This window comes from Podarcis pityusensis (assembly GCF_964106645.2).
Source record: "Podarcis pityusensis genome assembly, chromosome: 1".
In the NCBI taxonomy this organism is placed as follows: Eukaryota; Metazoa; Chordata; class Lepidosauria; order Squamata; family Lacertidae; genus Podarcis; species Podarcis pityusensis.
Genome location: NC_138028.1, coordinates 68,805,734 through 68,819,670, shown reverse-complemented (window position 1 = coordinate 68,819,670; position 13,937 = coordinate 68,805,734). Strand labels below are relative to the sequence as shown.

Below are 13,937 nucleotides of genomic sequence, written 5' to 3'. Positions count from 1 at the left end.
TTTCCCAGAAAGCCTTAATCTTTGGGCACGTCCACCAAAGGTGAAAAAATGTGCCTTCAATTTCTTTACATTTCCAACATTTATTGTTGGGCAAATGATAGATTTTTGCAAGCTTCACTGGGGTTATGTACCACCTGTATATCATTTTCATAATATTCTCTCTTAAGGCATTACATGCCGTAAATTTCATACCTGTGGTCCATAACTGCTCCCAGTCAGCGAACATAATGTTGTGTCCAACGTCTTGTGCCCATTTAATCATAGCAGATTTCACCGTTTCATCCTGAGTGTTCCATTTCAACAGCAAGTTATACATCTTTGACAAATTCTTAGTTTTGGGTTCTAACAGTTCAGTTTCTAATTTTGATTTTTCCACCTGGAAGCCAATTTTCTTGTCCAAATTAAATGCCTCCATTATCTGAAAATAATGAAGCCAGTCTCGCACTTTGTTTTTTAGTTTTTCAAAACTCTGCAATTTCAGTCTATCTCCATCTTGTTCTAAAATTTCCCAATATTTCGGCCATTTGACCTCCATATTGAGTTTTTTCAAGGCTTTCGCTTCCATTGGTGACAGCCATCTTGGGGTTTTGTTTTCTAATAAATCCTTGTATCTTATCCAAACATTAAACAATGCTTTCCTGACAATGTGATTTTTAAATGCTTTATGTGCTTTGACCTTATCATACCACAGATATGCATGCCATCCAAATACATTGTTGAAACCTTCCAAATCCAAAATATCAGTGTTTTCAAGAAGCAGCCATTCTTTCAGCCAGCAAAAAGCTGCTGATTCATAATAAAGTTTAAGGTCTGGCAGGGCAAATCCACCTCTTTCCTTTGCATCCGTTAGTATTTTAAATTTTATTCTGGGCTTCTTGCCCTGCCAGACAAATCTAGAAATATCTTTCTGCCACCTCTTGAAACAATCCATTTTGTCCACAATTTGCAAAGTTTGAAACAAAAACAACATTCTAGGCAATACATTCATTTTTATCGCAGCAATACGGCCCAGCAGTGAAAGCTTCAAATTTGACCAAATATCTAAATCTTTTTTCACTTCAGCCGAGATCCTTACTTCTCAGTAAAAACCATTTCCTCCCTGAGGTGAGTGCTGCCCCTTTGCAGGAAAAAAATGTCCCCACCCCCAGATGTTACTTTTTTGCTGTGAAAAACAAATCCTGAGAAATTTAATTTGGCATTTCATGCAAGCACTGGTAGGGATAGTGGCATTGTAGATGCATGTTCTAAATTGCCCTTATTTACAGCTGCTAAGCAGCAGCTAAAAGAGTAACTTCTTAGAGCCTCCATTTATGCTTGTATTCATGTGTTGCACAGTTCTCAAGGGATTATACCACTGTAGAACACACTGACCCATTTGCTTCTCTAAATGCAGCCTCATAGCAAAACCTTTCCCCCCGAAAAGTGTACAGAACACACTTACGTCCTATTAGATATTACAGCAATGTTCTTAGTTTGTTCCCTCAGCTGTATCTTGTGCCTGTTCCTAGAAGGGTATTACTGTTTCCTAAGGGTTTTGTTTCGGTATAAATACATTATTGCTAGTAAGGCCATTTTTAGCCAGACTTGCAGAATAACTTCTAGCTGACAGTGTCTTTGCGCGCAAAGGTGCTCACTACAATCCATTTCGGGTGAATTTTGTCCTTGCACATGGGGATGAATGTATTAGGTTGCCCTGTCTCAGCTAAATTTGTCCGTAAAGTGATTTCTGAGCAGTGTTTTCCTCTTCCCTGTAAGTGTATTCATCTGCTAAAGGTCACTGCTCTAGGTCTCCATGAAGTTAAATGAAACTAAAAAGCTTCCCTCCCAGCAATTGTGTGGTTGTTTTATGAACTTATTAATTGGGATGATCTTCCCCATGCTTAACGTAATAGATTAACCCAAGAATTCTGAATTACTGATGAAACAGCACTTCAGACAGAAATGCATGTTAAGCACAATCTCCAAATCTGAGAGCGACAAAACATCTATATTTTTTTCTAATGAGTTTGACAGTTTGGAATATAATAACCAAACCAAACGTGGCACAATGTGTTTTTTGTCTTTGATGGTTTCATTTTGGAAAATTAGTGCATCAGTTTAGGGACAGGCAAATCTGGCAATTTTGGTTTCTTACTTCCTCATTTTAACAATCTTAAGTTCAATTCTCCACATGATATGATGAATATAACACTATGCCAGGGATCATGGTTTGTTTTCTCCATGTGCTAGTGGGGAGGAGCGAAACAGCCCATATCAGTGCATTTGCAGTAACCCATAAACCATGGTTACTGGACCATTGACAGTTGCAAGAAATTCCGGGGTACCTATGAGATTGCATCTTGGACTGTTGCTGTACCATTTACTTTTTGGTAGACTGCTTTTTGTGTCTTAACCATAGCATTTGCTATTTCATAGCAAAAACGGCCATTTATTTAGAAGAATGTGCTCCATAACCCTCTGTGAATAAGCTTCTCTGTTTATCACATCATTAGGTCAACTTTGTGCAAATGATTTAAGGTGCACAGTGATGTGTTTTGGCAAGACAGCTGCGTGTCACTGTAAATTGTATTCTTTAGCCACATGAACCAAGAGCAAGGAATATTGCTTTGCAGTATTTAAACCTGCAAAATATTGGTACTTTGGAAACGAGTATGCTCATAAACCTGTTTATGAAGCTATATTTCACAGATTGTAGAAAATCTGCAAGATCTGTTTAAGGACTACTATAAATGGACCCTGCTTTGGGCACTTACAATTTCATATAAACTCAGTGCTCTTTTTCTGGGGGGGGGGGAATGCAGGAGTACGCATACCCCTAAACATTTTGTGAATCTAAGTTTGGCCTCATTGAGGGGCAGTATTTCAATATGAGTAGGAAAATGAGAGTACCCCTAAACATTTTTTTTAAAGGAAAAAAGCACTGTATAAGCCTATAGCCACTTAAGTATTTATCCATTAATGAGGAAATACCAATCAATTGGGTGGAAATATCTTTCCCTGCTTTTTTGAAACCATCAGGAATAAGTTGCAATCTTTGACATGAAGCAAAAAGCAATTGTTAAAGAGTCTCAAGGGATCAAATAGAAATGTGTGGCAAATTGGTTTGTACTTCTCCATTCACCACCTCACCATCATGGCTTTGATAGAGCAGTCCTCCATTAATTGCTCTAATCCCTTTTAAATAAGTATGAAACCATAGGGATATGCCCTACTTGTGAACACTCTGAAATTGTATCTACATATAATAAAAACTCATAAAAAATTAAAATCAGAGACCACTAACTAATCATTGGGGGACGGGGACTGTTCTTATTTATTTATATGAAATGTATTTGAGCTAGTTGAAAACTCCTTCAGAGTGTCTGAACCTTTTTCAACAAACCTGGATGACTTTAACAGAAGACTAGACAAATTCATGAAGGATGTGGCTCTCAGTGGCTCCTAGCCATGTTCTGCCTCCATCCTCAGAGGCATAGCTGTCAACTTTCAGATTTGAAAATAAGGGATCAGCAGCCTCACCTGTCCCGGGACAGTCTACAGGATATCTAACAATCCGGGATAGCAGCGGGAAACGGCGCTAGAATAAGGGAATTTCCCGCAAAAAAAGAAAAGGTTGACAGTTATGCTCAGAGGGAGTATGCCTCTGTATGAGAGATAGCCAAATATGTCAGTTAAGATTTCTCTCAGTTTCTCATTTTACTAATCTTAAATTTAGTTTTCCACAATTCCATATCAGTTTGCTATTTAAAAAAATAAATGTATTAGAATTTTAGTGCATTTTCTCCTAATATACACATTTTTGCAAAACAATTTCCTCTAATACAATACATTTTGTATGTTGTTTTCACTAAATGCACACTTTGCCCCAGTATATGCATTTTTGTACAGATTGCTTGGATGGAGAACTGCAGTGCAAAATTCAGAAATGCGTGAGCCTTTAAGGAAGGCATTTTTTTTTTAGTTCACATATTGTTTCAGAAAGTGTTAATTAGGCAATTTTGCATATCTATATCATCTGTCTGTCTGTCTATCTAATCAAATTACTCCCTCACCCCTACTCTTTATACCAGTTTCTGGAATCACAGGTGGGGGTAGCACTGTTGCACTGTGGGCTCCTCACTGGGACGTGGTTGGCCACTGTGGGAACAGGATGCTGGGTTAGATGGGCCTTTGGTCTCATCCAGCAGGGCTCTTCTTATGTTCCTACCAAACAATTGGTTCAAAATTAGTCTCTCAATTAGAACTGAACCATAAAGTTGAAAAAATGTTTTTTTTTAAATCTGCACCAGAGCTGAACACAGTTTTGTAATGGTTCTGTTATCAGCTGCATATTTTCAGGATATTTCTCCAAGAGCAAACTGAAAAAGGAATGTGAAAACATGCCAATCAAGCAAATGGCAGGAGGTAGAAATGTGGTTGCATGTAACTCAGCTGAGCAGTATCCTCATTACATAATCGAAGTTTCATATAAGCTTTGAGAACTTTTCCCATTCTTCATGTTTCCCACAAAGGTATGTAAAAAAAAAGAAAAAGGCAAGCTTTTCAATAGCAACAAGCAGCTGTCCTTTCAACTGCTTATCCCTGCAAGGACCATGATTTTTTAAATAAAAAAAATCATACAAATGTAAAGGATAAGTACATTCAACGCCTGCTAAACAAAAGCATTCAGATGGGTATTTTAAGCCAGACTATTTATTGTTGAACAACAAACAAACACGGTAATCAGTCTTTAATGAAACAGAACACAAAGAGATTTTGATTTAGTGTTGTTTATGCAAAATGAAAGGAACATAAACCACTCCATAATGTGGAAAAGAATTATAGTGTAATTGAATAAGAGCTGGCTAGATCTGGAAAGTGTCTGTGAAAATAAATTAGAAAGCTGCAGAAGCTGCTGAAAGGACAGAATGCTGCTAGGGTATAGCTTGGTAAAATAAGACATGCAACCGGTGTGCATTTGTTTCTAGTAGCTGGGGGAGGCCTGGATCTCTGGTGGAGGACAACAAAAGGAGCACAGCAGGAACAGGCCACACGGTTGTGTGAGAAGGTAAAGGTGTGATTGTGAAAGAGAAGAGGTTTTAGCAGGAGAGACTGGATTTAAGTAGATTTACCTGAAAAGTCACAAAGAACAGGAATGCAAAAACAAAATGCATTGTGTGTGGTAGCCCTCTCCAGGCATTTGTTCTATAAGTTCAGAGAACAGGTGGAGAGGAACCAGGGCCCCACCCCCATGAACATCTCCACCAGGTCTCATGACCTCCACCCATTCAGTAGCAGTTCTGAATGGGAGTGCTACATTAATCAAATATTTATCCAGTGTAGGGTCCTCCTGATTGTATGGAGGAGCCTGCACACACAGGGGGCTTCCAAGTGTGAGTGTGAGGGGGGTTGTATCCAGTGAAGTCGTCCCATTAGCATGTGAAACCTGCATCCAAGGTCACTTTGCTACTCCAGTTTATGGGGCTATGCTTTCCACAGCTCCACCAATCTCAGAAACAGCCGTATCTTTAGAGTCAAGTTGAGATACTGCATTTTTGGTCTTCTCCAGAGTGAAAACTGCTGCTGGTTGGTGGTGGAATCTTCTTCTTTTCATCCCAGGAGAATGTGCAGGACATATTTCACACATTCCTGCCACCATCTCCACTCTATGGACACAAGTGTCACACCATGCCACTTTGCTTCCATCACAAGTACACAAGCAGTGTGTTTTCACCCCTGGTCAACCTGCCCCTTTCCCTGCCATCTAATGAAGACCTGCTCCTTGGGCATAAACTGGTGGCTCCTCAAACGCCTTGAAAATTTAGCAGGGTGAAATGGTTCAGGTAGTTGTGAGGGAGTGGGGTGCAGTCAATGCATGGTAACTGTAGCCAACATGGTGACCTCCAGCGGTTGTGGACTACAACTCCCATCATTCATGATCATCAGCCATGCTGGTTGTGGCTGATGGGAGTCGCAGTCCACAAAGGTCTGGAGGGCACCATGTTGCCTAACCCATATGAATATCTACCTCCAGCTTTAAGGCGCAGGTCCATTATCATTTGGCACAATGAAAATGCATAAAGCATAGATTTCACTATATCCCTTCAGGATATGACTCCACTTGTCCTTTTCTTAGCACTGACGCCACACTATACCGGTCAGTCAGAAATGACTCCCTACGCTAATCAATATTGGGCATCAGACCTGAATTAGGGATGCTGTATGGCCATCTGGGGAATTTCACATATCTTTTTGTGCATTATAGAACAAGCCTTGGATGCCTGCCCGAATTTGATCAGCTAAACGAAATGCCTGTTTCCGGCAAAGGTTGATGTAGCAATAATAAGACTAGTCACAGAGACAGTGTTCTTTGCTCTTACTCTGCTTCTGTGGCAGTTTGCTATGCAGCAAGCTATTTGTTATATTCAGTGATCTGTCAGAGAAATGGGGAGGGTTTTTTGTGTGTGTTTTTTAGCCACACCAACACATGCCTTTGTTTTAGAAGTTCACGGTGGTATGGAGGGAAATCCCCTAAGTGTGTTTTCCTTTTACAGAGTCAGACCACTGGCCTTTTTAGCTCAGTTAAGAACATAGGAAGCTGCCTTATACTGAGTCAGACCATTTGCTTATCTAGCTTTCTGTTGTCTACGCTGACTGACAGCAGCTCTCTGCAGGGAATCAGGCAGCAGACCTGGAGATGTCAGGGATTGAACTGGGACCTTCTGCATGCACAGTGGACACTCTGCTAAAGAACTATGGCCCTTTCCCTTATCAGCCACTGCCTCATGGTAGTGGTTCTCCACACTTTTAGACATTCACCCTGTGGTGGATTGTGTTTGACCAGAAATGTCACCAAGATAAGAAGACCTGTGCTCCACACACCAAAGGCAATTATGTCTTCATCCTACCCCTTTCAGTTCTTTAAAAAAGCATTGTCTGGGTCCAGCATCACTAGCACTGGACACATCCCTTTCCCCATATGTAAAATGGTAATAATATTCATAGCCTTCATAGGATAATGGTGAAGACAATAGGTTCCAGTGGCTCTGTCCATTAAAAGCATGATACAAACTGTGATTAATTTCTGCAACAGATTGCCAAGTTCTGTAAGAATGTCTGTGCTTTCCTTAAAAAGCACTTTAATCCAAGCCTCTTTACCAGCCTTTTTCAACCCATGGTCCGCAGATGTCGCCCACCATCCCTTACCACTGGTCCTGCTAGCTAGGGATGATGGGAGTTGTAGTCCAACAACATCTGGGACCCAATGTGGAGAAAGGCTGGTCTAGACACTTGCATTAAAGAAAGAAAACACAGACAGTCTAGACTCTCACTCCCACCCCCCTCATGTTCAGCATAGAATAAAGGTGTAGATTTTAAAATCTGCCCTGTCTTTGGTTTCTTCCATTTTATTTCATTTCATTTTTTGGCAGGAAGTGTCTGGTACCTTGAAAAATCCCAGTTCCTTTAATGAACACTCAGTTCTAAATATAAGGCCCATATTTGGCTATTCAGAATTAGCTACTTTTCAGAATTGGTGTTTTCTGCATGAGCTTACAATTCTAAATTAAGACAAATGATAGATCTAGCTAGACAAAAGGATAGCAAAAAGGGGAAAAGATCTTACAGCAATTAAACAGCAAGGCTAATGGGTGGCAGTTGTAGTTCACAGTTTCAATAAATGTCATATAATGACTTTTAATGTAAAGGAAATAAAAAGGCAGATGTTAGAGCATGCTGAAGAAAATAGCTGATTTCTGTTATGGATTCTCATCCATCTCAGGCCAAAGCAAAATTGAGCCATTCAGTATGTAATGACCGGTTGAATGGCTGAAAAACTTTTGAGGCAGGACCTGCATGGAATAATGGTGCTGTTATATTCAGGATACTACCAGTGGAAAGGCCCTGTCTCCGCTTACCAAGAGCCTAACCCATGAATGCAGAGACACTGAAAATAGATCACAAACAGGCAGTGAAGAGCAGAGTGGGATATGGTGGTGCCAGCTCATGTAAAGACCCTTGGTGTGAGAATACAGGTGCTACACAGATACAACAATGTTCCTTTATTCCGCTGGGGAATATTGGAGGGTGTGTATTGTGTGTACTGCAAAAGAAATAATAATAAAAAAATTATCTCCTTTTAAACTGTGAGTTTTTTCGTTTTGTTAGTATGTTATGTATTCTTGTGTTTTTATATTGTAAACCACCCTGTGATCCTTGGATGAAGGGTGGCATAAAAATGTAACAAATAAATAAATTATAGATTTATATCTATTAAAAAACCCCCAAATGGAATAAAACTTGAATGATAAGGACTTGCATTAAGGAGGGGGAAGGGACCTAGTGATACAACACACCAAATTTAGTTGCAATCCTAAACATACTTACTTGAGTTTTTAAAAAAGGGTATTGAACTCAGTGGGACTTACATTCGAGTAAACATGCATAGGACTGAGCTGCACATTATATGCTCTGCAAGACAGAAAGCTGTGCAAAATTAAATCCTTTCGTTGTAATCTCTCTCTTTTTAAAGTAGGATATTTTATAGTGCAGTAGCAGAAATCTTGCTTCTCCATATGGATTTCTACAACATGCCACTCTGTTCGAATGAAATCACATTTAGATATAGAATAGGCTTCAGATTTTCTGGAGAAGTTAAAAGAAAAAGATTATACTAAGCAAGCAAAACCTCAGCTTTTGTATAATTTGAATTTGCTGCACTGACTAGAGATAGTGATTATTTTAACCAGTGAATTGTAAGAGGCATTTAAGTAAATTAATCTCAAAATAGATTTCAGTGTCTTCTCTAAGGATACAGTGACGCATCTCAAAATTCCTTTGATAGATGCCTTTTATTGGAACAATGAAAGCAATAAATGGCAATACTTTATCAGAACTCTTCAGTTATGTCTCCAGACACAAAAAGAAAAATAAGCACTTGATTAGTAAAATAATGGCAAAGTGCATAGGCATGAAAGGTAATCCAAAAATGATAAAAAAGGATCAGACTGACCTAAAAAGTGTACCATGTGTAAAACAAGAGACCAAAATGTGTGGCATGCTGAATGGCAATGAGCTTGAAATTCTGTTTGTAAAACATTCTTATCTTCATGTGTCCTAGCCTTGAGTCTCTGAGTCTTGAAATGTCTGTGAAATAAATGGTTCTGACTTATGGCACTTTCAGACATACTTTTGGTAGTGCTATAGCTGTTGGGTTTGGTCGGGGGGCTTTTCTGCATGCTTCCATATGACGCTATCATCGTTCCATTGTTATTCTGGAATATCGCAGTCGCCAAAGTGCATTTGTGAAAGATCCAGAATGGTTCAGCTATATTTTCATTGTGTATAAGATACTTGGAGCTTTCGCCTGCTTTTATGTATAGTGGTGGCAGGGTGGTTTGAGCAACCTTCACCACCAGTGTGGGTGGAAAAAAAGCACAATCACCCTATAGAAAACAGGGACACGTGGCTGGTGGTCTATGACAATTTTGCTCCAAAAAACACTGAAACAAACAGCAGCTATAGAACTCTGAATAGTATACTGTGGGTTTTGAAACCAAGTTAGGATGATGTCCGCTCTCTGAGGCAGTGCCCAATGAATCAGTGGGTACTGAGACCAAAGTGAAGAACTATATGCAAAGAATCCTTGTGGTGAGGGGTTTTAACCTGCCAGTGAGTTTGCTGCAATTGGGTGACAAGCAGTAGTCCTCCAAGTGGCTCCTGCTTACTTTCGACCTTCTCTTTTCATTTTTGATCTTCCCATTATCTGAGCAACTGACTTTCATTCCAGACAGGGCTGGGATGTTTTGCCACATAAGGCAAAACAGAAAATGGTTCTCCCCACCCCACACTGCCTCCACTGCCACCTCTGCCACTGCCTGGGGCAACTGGAGACAGCCCAGGGAAGCTCCAGTGCAATGAAGGAGGCCAAAGAGGAACAGGCAGTGGAGGAGAAGGTAGAGGCGACAAGCACAGGAGGCGGCAAGTGGCACACCCCTTGGGGCATAGATCTGCCGCCCCTCCCAGTTGTCCCCAGCCTGCTGCCTGAGGCAACTGCCTCACCTTGCCTCAAGGGCAGGCCGGCCCTGATTCTAGTGGCCACAGAGACTACCCACACTGTTCACACCTGAAATTAATCTGCTTTACTATTTCTTGTGATGTCTTTGCTGTGGGTATATTCAAGCCTGCCTTGTAATGGTGTGGTGTCTGCTGTCTTTTGGGTCCAGGTTGTCACCCGCTACCCCAATATCCAGCTAGCTCCAGCAGAGTCTTACATTCCTCAAGCTGACATATGCGCAGATCAAACAATCGGCAAGACAAAGGCAAAATTCACAAAGGGCACCAGCACTCCAAGGTGAGCACAATTCTTGTATTTTTCAGAGGAATGGCACACACACACACACACACAGAGAGAGAGAGAGAGAGAGAGAGAGAGAGAGATAGCTATTTTCACAGAGTTAAAAGTTATTGTCAATACTGGGACACACGTACCAAAAACAATCTCAGATGTCAGTTACAAAATTGCCATCTGTTGTATTGCTTTGCACGGACTTCTCATCTTTCCTGCCATTGCTATTGTGCTTTACAGAGTGGATCATAAACCAGACATCTCACAAGTGCGCTTTTAGGAAGACACGTTAGAGTGCCAAATGAGAACACGTTGAGAAAATTTCCTATTTCTATTTTTCCTTCCACTTACTTGTCATTTGTGGGGTTGATAACTGGAATTACAGCCAAACCTAATGGTATCTGAAGAAACAACTTGACGCTTTCCCTGATGCAGCCTCGGCACTTAAAGAGAAGAGAGAGCTCTCCTGCTGTTTATTCCCGGGGAGCCTCACACAAACAGGAATCAAATGCTGACGGCCGTGCATCCGTCCATGGGCTGGGGGGAGCAGAGCCTGGAGCCTATAAAGCCCCTAGGCATACTGTCAACACCCCTTCTGGGCATATTTGGGATTTGAGTGCTCTATGCTTGAATAAGGTGCTCTGCAAAGGGCAGTAAAGCAATGCCTCCATTCTATTGTCCACAGATGTCCATTTGAGTTCCATTTTTGTACGGTTCATTTGATGTGAGAACACAAATAAGTAGCTTGTACGTAGCCCTCTGAAATAGACAAATAGAATTAGGCAAGGGGGGATATAGCTGATATTTGCTGCATTTGCTTTACTACTTGCGAGCTCTGTAAAGATTGGTGTTTCAATAGGTGTGTAGATAAGTACATCAGGCTGCATCAGAAGGGAGAGCTGGGGAGCTGGGGCAGGCTCCATCAAGTTCACTCCAGGGTGTTTTCAGAATTTGGGTTGTTGTTGTTGTTTTTAAAAATGTATGGATCGTTTGCTTTGAATTTTAGGCGGTAGCTTTTAATTGCAGGGTTTAAAACTGTTAGGCTATCTTTGCAGGCAGCCTAAGCTGACTTGCTTTAAATTTTCTGGCACATCTCATCACTATGAATGTTTTTTTTAACTTCCAGTGTCATCTTTGAGGAAATTAAATATCTGTAATGAGAATGAAACTTTTCAATATTGCCAGGGGAGGGGGTGGGCGGTGAGAGTAAAGTCCAACATTCTGCTGTGTTGGTATGTTGTTGTTGTTTAGTCGACTCTTCATGACCCCATGGACCAGAGCACGCCAGGCACTCCTGTCTTCTCTATTGGTATAATCACTTCCTATAAAACCTTCCAAGGTGCATTCCAAAGCTTCAGTCTTGCAGTTCAAAAAGCAATTCATCTAGCAGACCTAAAATTACTCATTTATTCTAAGTTGGAGATTCAGTTTCCATGCTAGTTGTCTGCAGTACAAAAGATCTGTTTTAAGAATGTAATCAACCAAATAAGATGGTAATGTGGCATAAATGTTGGAATAAATTCTGCCTTAGAAGCACCTTGGTGCTAAAACAGCAATGAGTCAAATGTCTTTCATAGGTCAACAGGGAAAGAAAAGTGTCAGTTTCACTTGTATCCAAATTATAAGTGCTTGCTTAAGAGATGTAGCAAATCAGTTACCTATAGCCTGCAAAATGAGAATCTCATTTCTGAGATACATATTTATGAAAGAGCTGGCAGGGGGTGTGGGGAGAGACGGACTCTGTTTCCAAATACCTTTTTAGCTTGCTGTACATGAAAAGAGACATAAGCAGGCAGAATTGCTAAAATGATGGCAAAGAGCGTGGAAGGAAAAGTAATCAGAAAATGATGGGAGAAAAATCTGACATCATAAACGTGCTGTGAAGCAAATGATAATCTTTGCTTCTTCATTCAAGTACACAGTATTCAAGGCAAGAGCTCATATTTTTCACGTTCTAAGAATCTGACTGCTCTTTTTGATGTACTCATGAAGGCCACTATAACGTATAATATATAATGCCTACATACAGAAATATGTTTATAAGCTATGCCAGTTAATCAGAAAAGAATTTGTGGTCTATCACCACCCTTTCCTTCTCAGTGACGGGTGGGGCAAGATGCGACTCTTACCTTTCTGCAGTATGCTGCATTCCCATTCCATCAAACCCAGGTTTCTGCACCACCACCTGCCTTTCTCCATCCAGGCAAACAAGATTCATTATCCCAGTTCAAGGGCTTGCTTCTTGAGCCCTTGCTTAAACTTAAGCCCTTTTGAAAATGCAGTGACTGTGAATATGAAACTCCTTAGGCCAAGTCACATCATTGGTCCATGAGTCCAGGACTGCCTGTTCTGACCAGCAGTGGCTCTCTAAAGCCTGAAGCCTGATTCTTCTACTTGAGTTCTCCTCATAACCTTGGGGTCAGACCCCACTTCTTCAGGGTATGAGACCAGGGAGAGCGAGAGAGGGATTTGCTCTCAGGGCCAAACCCATAAGCTCCTAACCACCTGGAAGCACATTTTTGGGAAGAGCTCACGGTGCCAACATGCCTCCAACCCAGGAATGTCACGTTGCTCTCCTCTGACTCTGAGGGCTCAGCAGCCCTAGTGCAACCACATTCAGAGTCAACTACTGTTCAAGTATGCTGGACACCTTTACATGAAAAAGCTCCTCTCAGCAAAGGCAAAGCTAAGCTGCTGGCAAAGAGCTGCAGGTCCTATATCAGGCTCAGTCTGAGGATAGATAGCTGAGTTGGTTAGAGCATGGTGCTGATAATGCCAAGGTTGCAGGGTCGATCCTCATATGGGACAACTGCATATTCCTGTGTTGCAGGGGGTTGGACTAGATGATCCTATGGGTCCCTTCCAACTCTACAATTCTGTGATTCTATGAATACTGAAGCTGAAGCAATTTCTGAGCCCTGCCCTTATGAAGTCTCCAGCATGAGCCCTGCATGGCACTGCCTCATCGGTGTTGAGATCAGCACTCTTGTCAGAACAGTTCCTCTTAGCTTGAGAAGCTGGGAATTGAACCTACAATTTTGTGCACAGAGAGCATATGCTGTGCCCACCAACAGTGCTTGAAGACAAAACATAAAAACTAACCCACTCATCCCAAACTCCAGACTTCCTCTAATGGTGGAACTTCTTTGCATGAAAGATCCTGTACATATGGCTACTCATGGCTCACTCTGGGACAAACCGTTAAGATGAAAAGTAGTAGACACTTATCTGCTACGAACAACTCTATGTGACTGTATCATTTACTTTGAATATGCATCAAATGTTTCTTGCGGGATGGGTGTATAGGAAGGATTGTTTCTTATGCGTGTTTTTTTGAAATTGAAAAATGACGCTTTTCTATAAAAGGATTCTGTAGATATATTGCCAGCCTATGGCTCCAAACATGCAATATGCTCATTTGTCTGTTCATGGGATGATGCAGTTGTTGTAGCTACAGTTGTCCCTCTAGCTACATCTTGGTGGTATTGACTTACTTCTTTACATAGTGTGCTGCTAAATATATACATATGTCGGAGGTTTTATTGTAGGCTGTGCTGCAAAAAGCTTGTGGAACCTTGACAGAGTGAATTAATCTTCCCACTGCTGCTGTTCT

General features: G+C 41.0%; 1 long non-coding RNA gene across 1 annotated transcript; it reads left to right on the top strand.

The window, feature by feature from the left end:
* The first annotated feature begins 1,064 nt into the window (after nt 1–1,064).
* On the top strand, nt 1,065–11,880 carry LOC308481489. Its single transcript, XR_013988706.1, has 3 exons — nt 1,065–1,104; nt 10,203–10,330; nt 11,576–11,880. It is a non-coding gene; the product is annotated as an uncharacterized lncRNA (long non-coding RNA).
* The last annotated feature ends 2,057 nt before the right edge of the window (nt 11,881–13,937 follow it).